Below are 20846 nucleotides of genomic sequence, written 5' to 3' on the forward strand. Positions count from 1 at the left end.
GGCATAGATAAGTTACCCATACATTATGTGGCGCCCCTGAGGCTTCCGTCGCCACAGGTCATTGCACCCCATCTGCGGTGTGATGCCCATTCTGGGAGAGGAAGAGAGTGAACTCCGGTCCCCTGGTAAATTCACACTACACCCATTGCTAGGGACACACAGGACCAGGGAAAGTGGCAGGCAACCCTCCCATGCTGCATGCTGAGAGGGGCTGTAAGACCCATCCCTGCTCCCATAGGGTACAGCTTGGCAACTGGGGAGGTGGGAGGAGCCAGGGAGAGCAGACAGAGACAGGAAAGTGAAGTTTAGTGAGTTCGCTCAGGGAGTGGGAGAGTGAGGAGTGAGCATGTAGAAGAGAAGAAAGGATCGCAGGGCCACGGGTAGTCCTGGAAGGTGCCACGAGCAGTCCTTGTTGGGTACCGCTGCCGAGGGCCCAGAGGCGCTACGGGTAGCTACAGGCTGCGGTGGCCCGTTCCACAGCGACATCAGTGGAGCGATCAGCTGCGACAGGGGACGGTCCCTAGATACTGAAGGAGTGAAAAGACAGTCTCCAGACAGTAAAAACCGAGGCCCAGGGAATTGCAAGCTCCCAGGGCCAGAACCCAGAGCAGATCTTCAGAAAAGGGGTAATCAGCCGACAGGTGACCCCCCAGCCTGGAGGCTGTAATGGAGGCCAAGCCAAGTCCATCTACCTAAGGCAAGGCTAGTGAAGTCAGCAGAAGAAGGGACACTAAAGCGAGGGAACCGGATTTCACGCTCGGAATCATCCAGAAGACGGAGGTCCCTGACAGTGGTCCCAGCAGTCTGAGGGTCCCTGCAAGTGTGACAGAAACTGTGAGTAAAAGAACTGGAACTGCACCTTTGGACTCGTCTCTGTTATTCCACCTGCATAGACACTTACAAGCACCAACTGTGCCCCGGGCATTGCTCCACCTGTGGGGAGCAGTCCCATCATTGCTGCCACAACACCATCCCGGAGGCTTCACACAGCAGCGGCGGCTCAGTAGCCGCATACCACAGGTGGCGTCACGAACACAAACATTAACAAGCAAGCCACATAAACTACTGACACCCACCAGGGCCACGGAGCCGGGCCCAGCCACCACTGACTACCACCGGACTAGTCCGGCCCGGCACCGGGTGTCCCATAGCCCTGGGGTGGGCGAGTCATTTTTGGCGTCACGAACAGGATTTCGTGCCCGGTCACACCGGGTACTGTGCGCCTGAAGAACTGTGTAAAAGACTGTGTATTACAACGAGAAACCGCCGCCATTAGCGCTGCTGAGAGCGGGAAGAAGGGGGGCGTGAAAGAAGAAAGGGCGCGAAGAGAAGCCCCGCCCCCTTGTCCACGAAAAGCGCGCGAAGCGGTGTCCGCCATAGAAAGTGAAAGAAAAAGAAGTGGTGACCAAATAAGCTGGCCGGCTGGCAGAAACAGCTTAACGACCGATCAACAGATAAAGAAAAAGAAAATGTACCTGATACTAAGTGGAGCGGTACCGGCCGTGATGGGCTGGGCGCCAGTCTGGCGCCAGTTGCTAGTACAGCCTCCGGCCCCGCCTCCAAGAAGGAAAAGGGAGCAGCCGAGTGGCGTGGTCGAGCACTCGAGCAGCGTTCCAGGCAGCATTTCCCAGGCCGGAAGCATGGCGGAGGAGCTGCAGCGAGGTGCACCAGGGACCGGCGGAGAGGACCCCGAGCTGGACCTGCTGAGAGAGGAAGTGCGAGCCCTGACCCGGAGGCTGAGCAGCGTGGGGGTGGAAGCGGACCGGTGGAGAGGGACCCCGCTGATACCGGAAGGCCTGGGCCGGTGGATGGATGCCGCGGAGCAGCAAAAGGGTGAGCCAACTGAAACCCTGACCCGTCCGGACCCATGGCCCCGCCACGCGGCCCTGACCAGTCACTTCACCGACCCTCTGGCCTCCCCTGCCGGACCCGCGGAAGCCCGGTGGGGCACCGGAGGCCTGCCTGAGACCCCCGCAGACGGAGCCTGGGGAGGGGTGGACCCAGAACAACCAGCAGGCCCTTTGCCGAGTCCCCCTGTGAACCTCCTGGGAATGGCATCCCCGGGAGTGAACTGGGACGCCGTGCCCATAGAAACCAAGGGACTGCAGCGGCCGCTGCGCCCTAAGGCGACTCCCCAGGCCAACGAGCTGACGTGCCAAAGGCTGGTGGTCGAGTACCGGCAGGAGCGGGAACTCCGGGAGGAGAAAAGGAGGGCCCGGGAAGTCGCCAATCTGGCCTCCAAAGAAGAGGTCAGGAAGGCCCTGAAGGGAGCTGAGTGCCCAGTGAAACGGGGCACTGTTGTAGATTTCCGGCAGAAAGGTGGCTGGGGCTTCATCCGGGAGCCTGGCCTGGGCAAGGACGTGTTTGTAGCACGGAGAGACATCGAGGAGCACCTGCCCAGAGGCCACCCAGGCCGCGACGCCAAGCTGGGTGATGAGGTGGAGTATACCCGGCTGATGGGGGACCGCGGGTGGTATGCGCTGCATGTGCGCATTGTGCAGGGAGAAGCGGCCCCAAGAGAGCCAGAGTGGCGCCGCACAGCACAAGAGCGCAGCATCTCCCCAAGCAGCAGCGCCACCCCCAGACAGACCCAGGCCGCAGAACATTGCAGCCGGCCCGCCACCGTTGCCCAGGAGACGCAAACCAGGATCTCCATGGCGTGTGTGATGCAGGGTGCCCGGCTGAAGCAGGGCCCTAGAGACCACAGCAATAGCCCCCTGCAGACAAGCAGCCCTCTACAGCGGCGCCGTGCAACGCCTATAGGCAGCCCCACTCCAACCCAGGCTGCAGGACAACGCGGGAGGTCAGGGACCAGTGCTCAAGGGACCCAGACGATGATCTCATCAGCGGACCTGCTGCCAAGAGCCGTGCCGGAGTGGGATCCTGACATCTATCCTAGAGAGTAAGGAAGATGAAGAGCTGCCAAACTGTAAATAGCCCCTGTCTGCCCCTTATTCTTTTTGAAGAAGTCCCTCGTGTTTTGCCCTTGCTTCTTTTCGAAGACGACACCCCTTCCTACTGTGCTGTCCCTGATTCTTTTTGAAGATGTCACCCCCCTGTTATGTGCTACCGGGCCACTGAACTGGAGTGTGGGCCCCGGTGAATGGTTGGGTGTCATGTCATGCCAGGCCACGGGACTTGGTGGCTGGTGTGGGAAGTATGTGTTTTATGTTTTACCAGGCCATTGGACTTAATGGCTGGTATGTTGGTGTTATGTCTGATGCAACCAGGCCATTGGACTTAATGGCTGGTCGAAGATGTTACTTTGATTGTTTGAAACGAACTGCCGGGCTACTGGACTTGTTGTAGCCAGAAATGTATAAAGTTGCACCTGTTGTGCCCCCTACCAGAATTATGGGGGAAGTGCCCAAACTGTGCAATGAACTGAAAGTGCACCCATAGTTTCTTTATAAGAAGTTTGCAACGTTAAAGTGATTATGCCTCCCATAAAGGGAAGAAATGTTTTACAGGTTATGTTATTGCATACAAAAATGTTTTGCAGGTCTCCATATGTTTTTGTTGTTTTTCAGCCCGAGGACGTGCTGGGATTTGCTGTGGGGGAGTGTGGCGCCCCTGAGGCTTCCGTCGCCACAGGTCATTGCACCCCATCTGCGGTGTGATGCCCATTCTGGGAGAGGAAGAGAGTGAACTCCGGTCCCCTGGTAAATTCACACTACACCCATTGCTAGGGACACACAGGACCAGGGAAAGTGGCAGGCAACCCTCCCATGCTGCATGCTGAGAGGGGCTGTAAGACCCATCCCTGCTCCCATAGGGTACAGCTTGGCAACTGGGGAGGTGGGAGGAGCCAGGGAGAGCAGACAGAGACAGGAAAGTGAAGTTTAGTGAGTTCGCTCAGGGAGTGGGAGAGTGAGGAGTGAGCATGTAGAAGAGAAGAAAGGATCGCAGGGCCACGGGTAGTCCTGGAAGGTGCCACGAGCAGTCCTTGTTGGGTACCGCTGCCGAGGGCCCAGAGGCGCTACGGGTAGCTACAGGCTGCGGTGGCCCGTTCCACAGCGACATCAGTGGAGCGATCAGCTGCGACAGGGGACGGTCCCTAGATACTGAAGGAGTGAAAAGACAGTCTCCAGACAGTAAAAACCGAGGCCCAGGGAATTGCAAGCTCCCAGGGCCAGAACCCAGAGCAGATCTTCAGAAAAGGGGTAATCAGCCGACAGGTGACCCCCCAGCCTGGAGGCTGTAATGGAGGCCAAGCCAAGTCCATCTACCTAAGGCAAGGCTAGTGAAGTCAGCAGAAGAAGGGACACTAAAGCGAGGGAACCGGATTTCACGCTCGGAATCATCCAGAAGACGGAGGTCCCTGACAGTGGTCCCAGCAGTCTGAGGGTCCCTGCAAGTGTGACAGAAACTGTGAGTAAAAGAACTGGAACTGCACCTTTGGACTCGTCTCTGTTATTCCACCTGCATAGACACTTACAAGCACCAACTGTGCCCCGGGCATTGCTCCACCTGTGGGGAGCAGTCCCATCATTGCTGCCACAACACCATCCCGGAGGCTTCACACAGCAGCGGCGGCTCAGTAGCCGCATACCACAGGTGGCGTCACGAACACAAACATTAACAAGCAAGCCACATAAACTACTGACACCCACCAGGGCCACGGAGCCGGGCCCAGCCACCACTGACTACCACCGGACTAGTCCGGCCCGGCACCGGGTGTCCCATAGCCCTGGGGTGGGCGAGTCAATTACAATACAGAACACATAGAGATCACCCATACATTATAATACTACACACATACATCACCCATACATTATAATACAGCACACATTCAGATTACCCATACATTACAATACAGCACACATACACCACCCATACATTACAATGCTACAGACATACATCACCCATACATTATAATACAGCATACATACAGATCACCCATACATTACAATGCTACAGACATACATCACCCATATATTATAATACAGCATACATACAGATCACCCATACATTACAGCACAGCACACATACACCACCCATACATTACAGCACAGCACACAAACATCACTCATACATTACAATAAGGCATAGATAAGTTACCCATACATTACAATACAGAACACATAGAGATCACCCATACATTATAATACTACACACATATATCACCCATACATTATAATACAGCACACATACAGATCACCCATACATTACAGCACACCACATACATCACCCATACATTACAATACAGCACATATACATCACCCATACCTTAAAATACAGCACACATACATCATCCATACATTGCAGCACACCACATACATCACCCATACATTACGATATAGCACATACACCACCCATACATTACAGCACACAAACATCACTCATACATTACAATAAGGCATAGATAAGTTACCCATACATTACAATACAGAACACATAGAGATCACCCATACATTATAATACACACATACATCACCCATACATTATAATACAGCACACATACAGATCACCCATACATTACAGCACACCACATACATCACCCATACATTACAATACAGCACATATACATCACCCATACCTTAAAATACAGCACACATACATCATCCATACATTGCAGCACACCACATACATCACCCATACATTATTGATATAGCACATACATCACCCATACATTACAGCACACATACATCATACATAGTGTATATTACAGCACAGCACACATACATGCGCAGTGCAGCACTATGGGATGTGGCGCGTGTTCTGGTGACGTGCGCTTTCTGTATGTGGCACTCTCTATCCCCGGCTGTGTATAAGAATGTCAGCGGTCCGGAGAATGGGAGCAGATAGATGAGAGCAGGGCGCGACTACAAACAAAACCCTAAAATACGACCCAACAAAAACACAGGCACAAAAGGAAATATTCCTGTGTGACGAGGATCTGACACCGCACACAGTACTCAGCGGAGGGCGGGGAGGCCCAGAGATAACACATCATTACTCACCTGGGCGGCACATACCTGATAATGTTATTTCTGCTCCCACCTCACATTCTCGCTGCTGCTATCATAGTAACTTCTTCCATGGCGATTTATTCTCAAGTTACATCCAAAGCTGCTGTCAGAATTAGGATCAGACTGCATTGTCTATACAGCACAGGCACACAGTACTGATGTTTAGTGCATAGAGCTCTCCTGCCAAGCTATGTGTTTCCATGGTTACAGACCACAAACAAACCCTCTCTGTAGTCAGATCTGACAACTGAGCGCAGTTTTTTTCCATCTGCCTCCTCTATGTAGTTTTGCATGACGATAGGGCGGATGGGGCAGAGTAACACAAGACGGCAGGATCTGACCACAGACGGTTTGTTTGTAGTCTGTTACCATGGTGACAGTCAGCCATTATTTACAACCAACAAAGTTATAGTAATATTCTGCTCCTTTGTATATAGAGATGATTTCCGGGGATTTCATGGTATATTAACGTCTCCTCTGCATTTACAGTTGGAGGCGTCACAGGTCCAGTCTCCGAGAGAAGACGTCTCCCAGTAGACATCTGCATTATCACATTTCCCTACACGGAGACTCAAAGTGACATCAAGTCTCTTTTTTATCACCCTGCACATGTCAATGTCAGTCTGTACTGCAGTTCGGTGCCAAGCATGGCTGGGATTTGTAGTTCCCCTGCCTATGACATTATGGCTTGGATTCCCAGTAGCTGAGAACGCCTCTCCCTCTGTAAACAGTGACATGTAATGGTCCGGGCAGCGAGCGGCAGCTAATTCTTCTGGTGGCAAAGGTTGTATTTACACCAGCCTGGTAATCTCGTCATCTGGTGCACAACACGTATCAGTCCTGAACCGGGAGCAAGTGGCGGATTATCCAATTCTCCGCAGGCCGGATTACCAGCGTTCTTCTCTGCCATACATTTTTAATGTGGGACTCCTAGATCTAGATAACTTCTAGTTGAAGACCATCGAGCAACATTTTGGATGGAGCAACATTTTATTAAAAAAACAAAACAAAAATAAAGTAAAAGAGAAAAAAAAAATCATTGCAAATTCATCCAATATTCTGTACCATAGTGCTGCATTTAGCTCAAAGGCGGGTGATGAAAAAAACAAAAAACAAAAGACCAGACAAAAAAAAATTACTTTTAAAATAGTCTTCCCCTTCAAATCGAATGTTACACACTTGAACTGAATCAGGGCTTTGCTTCCCTCACCCCGGTCCACTGGTCTCTGTTATGCTCCTGTCGCGGGCGGCGGGGCGCTGCGCTCGCTAACGCTCGGGTCCGGCGCTGCTGCTGCTGCTCGGTGGCTCGAGCGGTGGGCCGGATCCGGGGACTCGAGCGGCGCTCCTCGCCCGTGAGTGAAAAAGGGGTGGTTTGGTTTGGGGATTTAGTCCGTGACGCCACCCACGGGTTGTGGTGAAGATGGGCACCACCGCTTCTGGTGACGGGGATGCCAGGAGCGATGGTAGGGAGCAGCTGGGATGTTGTTTTCCCCCTCCATGGGTAGGGGTTGGTGGTCCCGGGGCCCGGTGGTGTGACGGGGAGGCAGGGTTGGTGAGGTGCAGGGTTGCAGGGACAGCGCGGCGCGGTGCCGGATGGCACGGGTGTACTCACTCAGCAAGAGATGCACAAAGTCTCTGGTAAACCAAACGGCTGGATGGACGGGTCCCGCAGCCGGCTGCAGTGTCTCTCCCCGGACAGGTGATGGTGGCTGTCTCTCCCTGCACCTTGGTGTACTGTGTTGAGTCCAATGGCTTCCCAACGGTAGTCTGCTCCCCGGTGTATAGATACCGAAGGAGCCCGTTTTGCACGCAGGCGCTGGCCCTTGGACTTCTAGCCGGTGGCGGTGGCTGTATGTCCTCACAGTGTGAGCGGTTGCCTTCAATCGGGACTTGGTTGTTAGGGAACCCAGGGGGTTCCTGTCACATTCGGATTTGACTATTGACGGCGGCTCCAAGCCTGGTCGGGGTCCGATGGCCCTGCCTGGGTGTGCTTACCTTCACTCCATTCCTCGGTCCGGTATCGGTGGGCCATCGCCCAGCCCCGGTCCTTACGGCTCTGCGGAGTTCCACCAACTCCTGCAGACGGCCACCACCGTCTGCCAACCTTGCTCTCAGTGCCTGGGCTCCAACCCAGACACTCGCAGTACGTGACCTCTCACTTTCACCTCCTGCACTAAACTGTCTGCTTTTCCCGCCTCCAGGCCTGTGAACTCCTCGGTGGGTGGGGCCAACCACCTGGCTCCGCCCCACCTGGTGTGGACATCAGACCCTGGAGGGAGGCAACAAGGGTTTTGTGTCTGACTAATGTAACTGTCCGGGGGTGTGTGTGTGTGTGTGTGTTTTGTCTGTGGCTACCTGGCTAGTCCAGGGCGCCAGATTCCCCCTTGGTAAAATGCAGACGGTCCGCGGGCTGCCCGTCCATCACCGGTTTTATTTTTCAAACTGAAAAAGATAAATAACATGGGAAAAACGGTAAGACATGAAACATAAGCATACTTTAGGTCCTCTTAAATTTTACAACACATAAAAACATTTTTAATAATGGACGGACGGATGTCTTCCGCTCTCCCACCCAAGCAACCTAGCCCTGATGCTGCCCCTAAGAAGTGGGCAGCACCCCTTTACACCAGTCCAGGTTCAGGCTGCCCGAGCGGGAACGGGTACGGTTATTCGCACCCGACTGTCACTTCAGGGGACCCCACGTCCAAGGGGGATCCCTGACCCCCGGAGGATGGCCACTGGTCCAGGTGGTGGCCGGGTCCCAGCCTCCTCTGCTGCGGGCCCTTCCTACAATCTGCCTCTCCGGAGGCGGCAACTGTTTCCATCCCACAACACTATTTTCAAGCCCACAAGTTCGTCGGTGGCCTGCTAGTTCTTGGCCATGTTCATGAGCACTTTCTCATGGGTATGGGGGGGGGGTGTTAACTGAACAAGGACTACTCCAGTCCCAACGGGGACGGTTCTCTTTTCGGACGGTAATCAGGTGATTTTTTCGGTTTGATTCTCTGTCATTCTGTCACGCTCCCCGGGTCCCCTGCTCTGCTCCCCGGCTCACCTGCCACGCTCCCCGGCTTTCCTGCGTCGCTCCCTGGTTCCTCTGTCCGGCGTCCGCCACTCCCCGGTCTCCAGCCTCCATTGCCTGCGGTTCCCAGGCATCCTGGCCCCCGCTCCCGGCGCCCGTCGGCTACTCAGCCCCAGCCCGGCTCTCCTGCTTCCTCCTCACCGCTCCCTGCCCTGGCTTCTGGCACCCGGGCCTCGCGCACGCGCATTAGGGCGCGCGCGGTCATTGACCCTTTCTTAAAGGGCCAGCGTCCACTGACAGGAAATTGAGCACACAGGTACAGGGTATAAAGGGGTTAGTGTCCAAGTGGGCGGGGCCTGTTCTTCGTGTTTCCCAAGCTAGGAGTCAGGTCTCCTTGTGTTCCTGTGAGATACTCACCTCTCTCTCTTCTAGAGCCGGTCCTGCCTCGCCATCCGGTCCTGCCGAATCCCGAACCCCGAACGCTGACTATCTGCAATCCTGACAGTCCGTTCCATCTCTGATCCCTGTGGTGACCTGTCCTCTCGCTCCATCGGTTCCGGACTCCGCCTGACAACATCTCGGCTTCCGAACCTGAACTCCGTCACCCGGACTACCATCAGTGACTCTGTGGTCCCAGGGACTTCTCCATTCTACTCTTGTGCACGGACTGTCCTGCTACCCGTAGTGCTCCAGCTACCGGACCCCTTACCTTCATCAAGGAGTTCGGCCCAGTGGATCCACCTCCTGGGTCTGCCCGTCCACCTGGCCCTAACAGTAAGAACAGGCCATGGATCCCGCCGAAGCACTAGCGGCCTTGCAGGAAGAACTCACACGCCAGCGTGAGACTCAGACCCGCATGCTGAACTTTATGTCTTCTGTGGACGCCCGCCTGAACACGCTACAAGCGTCGGTTACATCTTCAGCATCTCGGGCTTCCACTAGATAATCCACGGCTCCAGCTCCCGTGGCAGCCTCCTCGGATGCTTCCAGGCTTCGTTTGGCCTCACCACCCCGGTACGCCGGAGATCCCAAGACCTGCAGGGGATTCATAAACCAATGCTCCCTCCATTTCACGCAGCTGCCGCATTTGTTTGCCTCCGACCAAGCCAAGGTCGCCTTCATGATGTCCCATCTAGAGGGTGAGGCATTGGCGTGGATGAACCCCTTGTGGGAGAAGGAGGACCCTGTGACCACGAACATCCAGGAGTTCCTGCAGGCATTTCGTGGCACGTTTGATGAGCCCGGACGCGCCTCCGCGTCTGCCTCATCTCTTCTCCGGTTACGTCAGGGGACTCTGACGGTGGGTCAATATGCCATCCGTTTTCGCACCTTGGCTTCGGAACTCGGGTGGAACAACGAGGCTCTAACCGCCGCCTTCTGGGAAGGACTCTCGGGTCGAATTAAAGATGAGCTGGCTGGTCGTGACGTACCGTCCACCCTGGATGCCCTGATTACCCTAGCGACTCGAGTGGACATTCGCTTTCAGGAGCGATCCAAAGAGGTGTCCCGTGAGAGACGTCCGGTACGGCATTCCTCTCCTCCGCAGAAGCCCGCCGTACTTCAGTCAACGGCATCTGGTGTCTCCGTCCACGAGCCCATGCAGATCGACCGTGTGCGGCAGTCTGAACAACGCCGAGCAGAGCGGCTCGCCAAGGGCCTCTGCTTCTACTGCGGAGAGGGCACACACCTTCTACGCTCCTGTCCAGAGAGGCCGGGAAACTCCAAAGCCTAGGGTTGGTAGGAGAGGCCACCCTAGGTGCTGGGACTCTCTCAGACCCGGTTACGTGGACTGTTCAAGTGACAACGGGAGAGACGCGGTTCACGGCCGAGGCGTACCTCGATTCTGGGGCAGCAGGCAATTTCATCCAGCAGGCCACGGTGGACAAGTACCAGGTGCCTGTTACTCCACTCGACAAACCCCTCGTGATTGCCTCTGTGGATGGAAGACCCCTCTCTGACACCATCTCGTGGATCACCAGGCCGGTCGAACTGCGTATCGGTGCCCTGCACACCGAGAACATCGCTCTCTACGTCCTCCCACACATGTCCCATCAAATCCTGCTGGGACTCCCCTGGTTAAGGACACACGAACCGTCAGTCAGCTGGGGCACTGGTGAAATCACCCGATGGGGCTCTTCTTGCCATGAGAACTGTCTGAAGACCATACAACCCATCCGACGACCTCCGGTTCCAGAGTCCCTACCGGGACTGCCCTCGGCCTATTGGTCCTTCGCGGACGTCTTTGACAAAAAGGAATCAGAGGTACTTCCGCCACATCGTCCTTACGATTGTGCCATCGACCTGCTCCCGGGAACTACACCACCTCGAGGACGGATATATCCGCTGTCTCCTGCCGAAACAAGGGCCATGTCTACTTACATCTCAGAGAGAGCCTGGCAAGGGGATTAATTCGGAGATCCTCCTCTCCTGCTGGAGCAGGCTTCTTCTTCGTTAAGAAGAAAGAAAGTGACCTACGCCCATGCATAGACTACCGGGGATTGAACCAAATCACCGTGAAAAACAAGTACCCCCTGCCGCTCATCCCCGAATTGTTTGATCGGCTTAGAGGAGCTCGTGTGTTCACCAAGTTGGATCTTCGGGGTGCCTACAACCTGGTCCGCATCCGCTCTGGGGACGAATGGAAGACCGCGTTCAATACTCGCGATGGGCACTATGAATACTGTGTGATGCCCTTCGGCCTGTGTAACGCACCAGCAGTCTTTCAGGAATTGGTGAACGACGTGTTCCGAGACCTTCTCTACGTCTGTGTGGTGGTGTATCTTGATGACATCCTGGTCTTTTCTCCGGACCTCCAGACCCACAGAGAGAACGTGCAGCTGGTACTACAACGACTGAGGGAGAATCGTCTGTACGCCAAGTACGAGAAGTGTGTCTTCGAGCAGTCTTCTCTTCCCTTCCTGGGTTACGTCATCTCCGATACCGGACTGCAGATGGATCCGAAGAAGGTCTCTTCCATTCTCAACTGGCCTCCTCCTTCTGGACTAAAGGCAATCCAACGCTTCCTGGGATTCGCCAACTATTACCGCCAGTTCATCCCTCACTTCTCGGCTCTGACTGCTCCTCTCTCCGCCTTGACCAAGAAGGGGGCTAATCCAAAGGACTGGTCACCTGCGGCCGACGCCGCGTTTGGCTCTCTGAAGTGGGCATTTGCCTCCTCTCCTGTGCTCCACCGTCCGGAGTTAAACCGACAGTTCACCTTGGAGGTGGATGCCTCCTCCTCGGGAGCCGGAGCAGTGCTCATGCAGAAGTCCTCCTCCGGGAAGATGGTGACTTGCGGTTTCTTCTCCAAGAGTTTCTCAGCGCCTGAACGCAACTACACCATCGGTGACCGAGAGCTATTGGCAGTCAAACTGGCTCTGGAGGAATGGCGCTACCTTCTGGAAGGAGCAGTGTACCCCGTTATTATTTACACGGACCACAAGAACCTGGAATACCTGCGGTCTGCTCAACGACTGAACCCACGGCAAGCCAGGTGGTCCTTGTTCTTTGCCAGATTCGATTTCCAGCTCCATTTCCGACCCGCGGACAAGAATGTACGCGCAGATGCCTTGTCCAGGTCATTCATGCCCATGGAGCAGGAGAAGGAGACATCCCAGCCCATCATCTGTCCTAGTAAGATCATTCCGGTGACTCCTGTCACCCTGGCCCAGATACCGCCCGGGAAGACCTATGTCTCTGAGACAGACAGGCAAAAAGTGTTACACTGGGGCCATGCCTCGAAAATAGCCGGTCATGCTGGTCAGAAGAGAACATGGAGTACGATTGTACGTCATTACTGGTGGCCATCCCTTCGGACGGATGTCGCTTCTTTTGTCTCAGCCTGCTCCTCTTGTGCCAGGAACAAGACGCCCAAACACCTGCCATATGGCCGTCTTCTGCCTCTGCCTATACCCTCAGTTCCGTGGCAACACATTGCAATGGACTTTATTACGGACTTGCCACTGTCCTCCGGACACACAGTCATATGGGTCGTGGTGGATCGGTTCTCTAAAATGGCTCATTTCGTCCCTATGGCTGGACTGCCCTCTGCCCAGGAACTCGCTGACGCCTATATACAACACATCTTCCGCTTGCATGGCTTTCCATCACACATTGTGTCCGACAGAGGAACTCAGTTCACCTCCCGCTTCTGGAGGGCTCTCTGCAAACATCTGGGAGTGACTCTGGACTTTTCTTCAGCCTACCATCCTCAGTCGAACGGCCAAGTGGAACGGGTCAATCAGATCTTGACCTCCTTCTTACGTCACTACGTCAACGCCCATCATGACGACTGGTCCACGCTTCTTCCTTGGGCTGAATTCTCCCATAACCACCACGTCAGTGAGTCCTCCTCCAGCTCCCCCTTCCATGTCGTTTACGGACTTCAGCCTTCCGTCCCATTGCCTGTATCCTCTTCCTCGGATGTCCCTGCTGCTGATGCTGTAGCCCGTGACTTTGCAACGATTTGGGACTCAGTCAAGGCGTCCCTGGGACGTGCTTCCCTGCGGATGAAGAGACACGCAGACATGAGGCGTCTGGACCCTCCGTGTTTCTCTCCAGGAGATCTCGTCTGGCTTGCTTCCAAGTACGTCCGATTGAAGCTACCATCCTACAAGCTGGGACCTCGCTACATCGGGCCGTTTAAAGTCCTCAGCAAGATCAATGAGGTCTCCTACAAGCTGCAGCTCCCGGCCACGATGAGGATACCCAACTCCTTCCACGTCTCCCTGCTCAAGCCGGTTGTCCTTGGTCCCTTCTCCGCTGCTGCCAGTTCGGCTCCTCCTCCTATTGCCGATGACGACATCTATGCGGTAAGGGATATCGTGGCCATGAAAACCGTACGGGGCCGACAGTTCTTCTTGGTGGACTGGGCTGGGTATGGTCCTGAGGATAGGTCCTGGGAACCCCGGGAGAATGTGGGTATGCCTCTGATCCGTGCCTTCCTGTCCCGGTTGCGGGGAGGGGGGCGTGGGGGGGGGGGGTACTGTCATGCTCCCCGGGTCCCCTGCTCTGCTCCCCGGCTCACCTGCCACGCTCCCCGGCTTCCCTGCGTCGCTCCCCGGTTCCTCTGTCCGGCGTCCGCCACTCCCCGGTCTCCAGCCTCCATTGCCTGCGGTTCCCAGGCGTCCTGGCCCCCGCTCCCGGCGCCCGTCGGCTACTCAGCCCCAGCCCGGCTCTCCTGCTTCCTCCTCACCGCTCCCTGCCCTGGCTTCTGGCACCCGGGCCTCGCGCACGCGCATTAGGGCGCGCGCGCGGTCATTGACCCTTTCTTAAAGGGCCAGTGTCCACTGACAGGAAATTGAGCACACAGGTACAGGGTATAAAGGGGTTAGTGTCCAAGTGGGTGGGGCCTGTTCTTCGTGTTTCCCAAGCTAGGAGTCAGGTCTCCTTGTGTTCCTGTGAGATACTCACCTCTCTCTCTTCTAGAGCCGGTCCTGCCTCGCCATCCGGTCCTGCCGAATCCCGAACCCCGAACGCTGACTATCTGCCATCCTGACAGTCCGTTCCATCTCTGATCCCTGTGGTGACCCGTCCTCTCGCTCCATCGGTTCCGGACTCCGCCTGACAACATCTCGGCTTCCGAACCTGAGCTCCGTCACCCGGACTACCATCAGTGACTCCGTGGTCCCAGGGACTTCTCCATTCTACTCTTGTGCACGGACTGTCCTGCTACCCGTAGTGCTCCAGCTACCGGACCCCTTACCTTCATCAAGGAGTTCGGCCCAGTGGATCCACCTCCTGGGTCTGCCCGTCCACCTGGCCCTAACACATTCACTCACATATACAATGGTGCTGGGGGTCCCAACGGGGACAACAGGTTGCAACGGTGGACCGCTGCCTACTCCACCTCTTCCTCTGAGGTGGCTTCGCCCTCCGCTGTCAATATTGCAAACATCCGGTGGCAGGCCTGGTGGGAGAGGGCCGCCCGGTATCCATTCCCACCGCCGCGCGGGACATAGAAAGCTACTGGCGCACTGCCGTTGGGAAGACTCTCACCCACTTCCTCGGACTCCGAGACCGGTTCTGTGTCAGCCCCTGAGCCGCTGTCATCTGACTCCAGGGGGCTAATGGTGGGACCCGGCAGGAAAGCAACGGTTTCTAGCTGAGCCCAGACTTGTGGTTCTCCAGTGACAAGTGACCCGTCATCAGCCGGTGTACGGAGGCCCACCATCGGTTCTTCTAAGTCAACCGCTCCAGCTATTGGTTGGCTGGCGTCCTCTCGGGCCTCCGGGCCCTGGCGGGGAAACATGGACTCCGTCACCTCCATTGGTGACGGCGGTCTGAGCGGGGCTGTACGGGCGGCCAGCACAGGCGATGGAGCGGGCTCTGCTGGGGCTAGGGGTAGACCAAGTCCTTCAGCCGCAGCGGCCGGTCCTTCAGGGATACAAGGGCGTGGGTCACTCACCAGCTCTTCTAGCATGGCCTCTATTTCATGCGCCCGCACGACCGCAGCCAGCTCCTCCATCTCAGCGATCTAGCAGGTCCCGTACTTGGGCCCGGTTACCACAGCACAACAGCATCACTTGGGTTTTCAGCCACGCCACCGTCCCGGGGGCAGGCTCCAGAGACTCAGGCCTCTCAGGTGGTACGGACATGTTGCAAGCTGCTTCCAGGAACCGGGTATCTTTGTAGAGTCCTGGCGTCCCCGCTTTTATAGCCTCGGCTACATTAGGCAGACTTTCACCCGCCCCCCCCTTGGTTCTCTTCAGCACTTCCGCTTGTTGGGAGCGGGGCTTCGCTTTTCGCGCCTTCCCTGCTCGGGGAAGACGCTCGAGCGGGAGATTTTCGCGCCAAAGATGGCGGCGCTTAAAATTTTTTGGCCGGACGCCGCTGGCGGAGATCACAAGGCGCACTTCTACTGGTAAGTAGATCGGTTCAATCCTGTTCGTGACGCCAAGTTGTCGCGGGCAGCGGGGCGCTGCGCTCGCTAACGCTCGGGTCCGGCGCTGCTGCTGCTTCTCGGTGGCTCGAGTGGTGGGCCGGATCCGGGGACTCGAGCGGCGCTCCTCGCCCATGAGTGAAAAGGGGGTGGTTTGGTTTGGGGATTTAGTCCGTGACGCCACCCACGGGTTGTGGTGAAGATGGGCACCACCGCTGCTGGTGACGGGGATCCCGGGAGCGATGGTAGGGAGCATCTGGTATGTTGTTTTCCCCCTCCGTGGGTAGGGGTTGGTGGTTCTGAGGCCCGGTGGTGTGACGGCGAGGCAGAGTAGGTGAGGTGCAGGGTTGCAGGGACAGCGTGGCGCGGTGCCGGATGGCACGGGTGTACTCACTCAGCAAGAGATGCACAAAGTCTCCGGTAAACCAAACGGCTGGATGGACGTGTCCCGCAGCCGGCTGCAGTGTCTCTCCCCGGACAGGTGATGGTGGCTGTCTCTCCCTGCACCTTGGTGTACTGTGTTGACTTTAATGGCTTCCCAACGGTAGTCCGCTCCCCGGTGTATAGATACCGAAGGAGCCCGTTTTGCCCGCAGGCGCTGGTCCTTGGACTTCTAGCCGGTGGCGGTGGCTGTATGTCCTCACGGTGTGAGCGGTTGACTTCAATCGGGACTTGGTTGTTAGGGAACCCCGGGGGTTCCTGTCACATTCGGATTTGACTATTGACAGCGGCTCCAAGCCTGGTCGGGGTCCGATAGCCCTGCCTGGGTGTGCTTAGCTTCACTCCGTTCCCCGGTCCGGTACCGGTGGGCCACCGCCCAGCCCCGGTCCTTACGGCTCTGCAGAGTTCCACCAACTCCTGCAGACGGCCACCACCGTCTGCCAACCTTGCTCTCAGTGCCTGGGCTCCAACCCAGACACTCGCAGTACGTGACCTCTTACTTTCACCTCCTGCACTAAACTGTCTGCTTTTCCCGCCTCCAGGCCTGTGAACTCCTCGGTGGGTGGGGCCAACCGCCTGGCTCCGCCCCACCTGGTGTGGACATCAGACCCTGGAGGGAGGCAACAAGGGTTTTGTGTCTGACTAATGTAACTGTCCGGGGGTGGGGGGGTGTATTTGTTTTGTCTGTGGCTACCTGGCTAGTCCAGGGCGCCACACTCCACGTTGGTCTTTACAGGTGGCTCAGCGTGCTCCCATGTGATCGTCTGCCTGAACCTATATAAGGCCTGCCAAGACACACACCTGTGTATTGTATTAAGACTTTTAGTATTCCTGAGTCCTGTCTGCCTGCTTTCTTCAGTGCTTCTGCTACTTGTTGTCTCCTATCTGCCTACTTTCTCCAGTACCTCTGCTACCTGATTTCTGGTCTACTGTCTGCCTGCTTTTTCTAGTACCTCTGTTACCTGCTTCCCAGTCTCCTTTCTGCCTGCTGTCTCCAGTATTACTGCTACCTGCTTCCCAGTATCATAACTGGCTGCTGTCTCCAGTATTACTGCTACATGCTTTCCAGTCTCATGTCTACCTGCTGTCTCCAGTACCTCTGCTACTTGCTTCCCGATCTCCTGTCTGCCTGCTTTCTCCAGTGCTTATGCTACCTGCTTCCCAGTCTCATGTCTGCCTGCTTTCTCCGGTACCCCTGCTACTTGCTTCCCGGTCTCCTGTTTGCCTGGTTTCTCCAGTACCTCTGCTACCTGCTTCCCAGTCTTATGTCTGCCTGCTGTATCCAGTACCTCTGCTACTTGCATCCTGGTCTCCTGTCTGCCTGCTTTCTCCAGTACCTCTTCTACCGGCTTCCCAGTCTTATGTCTGCCTGCTGTATCCAGTACCTCTTCTACCGGCTTCCCAGTCTTATGTCTGCCTGCTGTATTCAGTACCTCTGCTACTTGCTTCCTGGTCTCCTGTCTGCCTGCTTTTTCCAGTGCTACTGGTATCTGCTTACCAGTCATATGTCTGCCTGTTTCCTCCAATACCTCTGTTACTTGCTTCACTATCTCCTGTCTGCTTTCTCCAGTACCTCTGTTATGTGCTTCGCAGTCTCATGTCTGCCTGCTGTCTCCAGTACCTCTATTACCTACTTACCGTTCTCCTGTCTGCCTTCTTTCTCCAGTTCTTCTGCTACCTGCTTCTCAGTCTCCTATCTGCCTGCTGTCTCCAGTGATTCTACTACCCACCCCTCTCGTGCTTCACCTCCCTGCTATAATGACGCCTGTGGCCCATGTTCTCACCCAGACCTTGGGCTTGCAGGATCCACCTCACCAGGTAAGACAAAACATTTAATCAGTACAAACAAAGCTTGGGGGTAATTTGTGATCCTTTTCAGAAGCATCAATATCTTTCAAACTGTGCTGGTTAATTCTAGGGCTGGTGTGCTTTGGATTCCATTAGCCGTCACAGTAATCGGTGCCCCAGGACGGGAGCAGTGAGAATCACCAATTACATGACGGCACCCGTAGCTCTTATTTTGACACATCACATGTGCATCGCACTACAACAATGACATTTTATGAATTTTTTTGCACATGAATTTGTGTATAGTAATTACTTGTTCCAAAAGTATGTGGTAAAATGGTATGGGTACATTGATGATGTGTTTGCTGTTGGGTCGGGTACAACTGATACTTTGAGAGAATTCCATTCTCAACTGGGCTCTTCCCTACCGATGATACCATTTTCTCTTGACTTTAACAAGACTTCATCTACTGAAAACTCATATTATACCTGTGTAAATAGGATTGTATCTAATGATGACACCTACATGATAAGACTGAATTATATGACGGATAAGTTCATGTCCAGGGGGTGTCCTAGGAAGGATCTAACCAACACAGAGAAGAGGAATACCAAAAGAGGACTTGCATCTACTACAACAAAGGATAACAAACTAAAACAATAGGGTCGTTTGTGTTTCATCTTATTCAACTGATAGTGAATCTATTCACAATGTTCTAAAGAAACACAGGTATATCTTACAAGAAGGTCATGCCAATGTTTTTTATGCATTGCCTTTAATGTCCTATAGGTGCAATTGTACCTTTGTGTAGTGGCAGCGTCCCTGCATGGAAGCTGACTTACCGCCACTGGGTTGCGTCCTCCCCCGCAGCTCCGCAGCCGCCCATGTGTTCATCCGCCTCCCTCTCCACCCGGGGCCTGTGCACATGTCACAGGCACCCTGGGAACGTACCTAGCACACATACGTGCGCACCAGCCCTCCTCTTAAAGGACCACCCGCTATTTCCAGAAAATGCCAATGTATGTAAAGCACTGTGGAATTAATAACGCTATATACAGTAAGTGAATAAATATTCTATTATTATTATAAATGCTTCTCAACCTGTGGCTGAGATTCACTATGTATTTAAGGCACACTCCCATTAGGGGAGGTGCTGGCACAACGACAGTCAGTGTACCAGTCTGCCAGCTAGTTGTCAGGTTCCCATACTCCTGTCCTGTTTTTTTTTTTGTCCATCAAGTTTACATGCCTTCCCATACCTATCTGTCCCTGCTGTGGTCACCATAATTGTCCGTTCCCACCTGCCTGTCTGCCTCAGTCATATTGACTGTACCGTCTGATATCTGTGCCCGTACCTGAGTCCACCATCTGTCCTGGGGCTTAGCTGCCACAGTCCCAGTCATTGCCCTGGTAGTGGTACATGGCGTCTGCCTTGCTGTACTCACTTAGTTAAGCGCCTCCCACTAAAGGGTAAGTCCGGGTCCCCCCTGTGGTCCAGGGGGTTCACTAACCTCGCTCGCTGCCCCTACACTGGCCGTGACCGTTACACTTTGGTAAGAGCTGATGTTGGTCCCAATACACACTCAATATAAACCACCATCACCTGAAGCCAGAACCCCGACACTTTTCCAACTGTGCAAAGTGTAATCACCTACAAAAGGACCCCTCCTTTATCCATCCTAGAACTGGCCAAAGGTATAATATCAGAGTTCACTTCTCATGTCGGACAATGTGGTCTATTTAATCAAATGTCCTCGTGGCCTTGGTTATGTGGGAGAAACTACTATGAAAGTAAAAGACGGAACCTCCAAACAAGTCCACAATAAGAAATAGACAAGCAGAACTTCCCTTACCCGCCCATTTTGCAATCATGAGGTGGGTAATAGTAATTTCCAAGGGCCCCTGTGCAATAACAGTATATGGGCCCTTTTCAGTCCAATAACCCAACAAAATTCACAATTCCCCTTGCTTTGGAGGTAGTTATGGGCCCACCCAACCTTTTGAACCCATGTCCATCCCTGATTTCCACATCCTAGAAATCTCTTAGGATTTCTAGACAGCGCCATGATTCCATCCCTTCATATACTAGTACAAGTAGATTTTTAAATTTTTTTCATCTAAATAGGTCATTCCAAGCACATGCCTCCTCATAGACTGGCAAAGAATACATTACCTGTAACATTGATATACTTCACCTTGCGGTGTAATAACTTTTTTGGGATACGAGGAAAGAAAAATAAAAAAAACATAAAAAAATGCCTATTCTTGGTTTGCTATTCCTTTATACACTCTTAATTTTTCATCAAGTAGGGAGTAATGTGGTCTGCTGCAGTAGAATAAGCCTCCAATTTCTTCTATGCAACGTAAATTGGAGATTGATCAACCCACCTTTTGTTTATTGCCACAACATTGACGACACGCCAAAGAAGATCCATGAATGTCGTCACGTGAGAAGCGGTTCTCTTGCCCCCGTCCAGCAGCCAGAGAGTATTGTTGTGGCCGATGATGGACCAGGTCGTGCGAACTGAGTTTTTAGCAGTTTTAGTTAATTCTTACACTCCAGTAGAATACCCATTAAGATCATTTTGTTAGTGGGCTTTTGTAGATCAATCATCCATGGAAGATAATAGGTTTTTAGTAACAAGTAGCGATAATACTCCGAAGGCCTTCACTCTGTTGAGGGTAGGAGATGCGTGGATAAATGTACAAGGTCATTGTGAGGTAAATCCGGAGATATGACGA

Source organism: Anomaloglossus baeobatrachus, chromosome 4, assembly GCF_048569485.1.
Source record: "Anomaloglossus baeobatrachus isolate aAnoBae1 chromosome 4, aAnoBae1.hap1, whole genome shotgun sequence".
Taxonomy (NCBI): Eukaryota; Metazoa; Chordata; class Amphibia; order Anura; family Aromobatidae; genus Anomaloglossus; species Anomaloglossus baeobatrachus.